Here is a 541-nt window from a genome sequence, read left to right as displayed (position 1 = left end):
CTGAGAGGGCTGTGGGATAAAGGGATGCAGGAGGTTCCTGGGGCTGCAGCGCTGCGGGGGAGGCTGGGGGTCTGTCCCCGCTCTGTCTCCCGTGGGGGTGGGCCGGAGTTGGAGGCTCCCCGGGTAGGAATCGAGGGCCGAGGGGGTGGGATGAGACATTGCAGCGGGCTGTGAGGGGCGTGTGAGCTGGGCACCGCTGAGAGTTTGGGGGTACCAGGATGCGAGGGGGCCGTGCCGGAGGGGGCTGCGGCGGAGCTCCTCGGGCTGGTGTGCCCTCGGCGAGAAGCCGGGGGGCTGGGACAGGAGAGGGGAATGACTTTCTGTCTGTCTGGAGTGGGCGCTGCCAGGGCTGGGTGCTGCCCGCAGGTGTCCTGTCCCCCTGGCATCAAAGCGCTGCTGTGCGGGTGCTGCAGACTGGCGTCACTGGGAAGCTGTGGTGTGTCTGGAGGGCTCCGTGGCCGGGGCAGGTTCCCGCGGTGGGACAGCTGCTGGATGACTTTCCCGGTGTGCAGCCGGGTGTCGGGCGAGGTATCCGGGCCCT

At 69.3% G+C, this 541-nt stretch overlaps 1 protein-coding gene across 1 annotated transcript in view; it reads right to left on the bottom strand.

Moving 5' to 3' along the window:
- The window catches only part of TAF11 (TATA-box binding protein associated factor 11), a 4,041-nt gene that overhangs the window by 2,924 nt on the left and 576 nt on the right, over nt 1-541 (bottom strand). The gene's annotated exons all lie outside the window — the stretch shown is intronic.

Source organism: Corvus brachyrhynchos, unplaced genomic scaffold, assembly GCF_000691975.1.
Source record: "Corvus brachyrhynchos isolate BGI_N302 unplaced genomic scaffold, ASM69197v1 scaffold72, whole genome shotgun sequence".
In the NCBI taxonomy this organism is placed as follows: Eukaryota; Metazoa; Chordata; class Aves; order Passeriformes; family Corvidae; genus Corvus; species Corvus brachyrhynchos.
The sequence above is the reverse complement of the archived record's forward strand: the minus strand, read 5'-3'. Positions and strand labels throughout refer to the sequence as shown.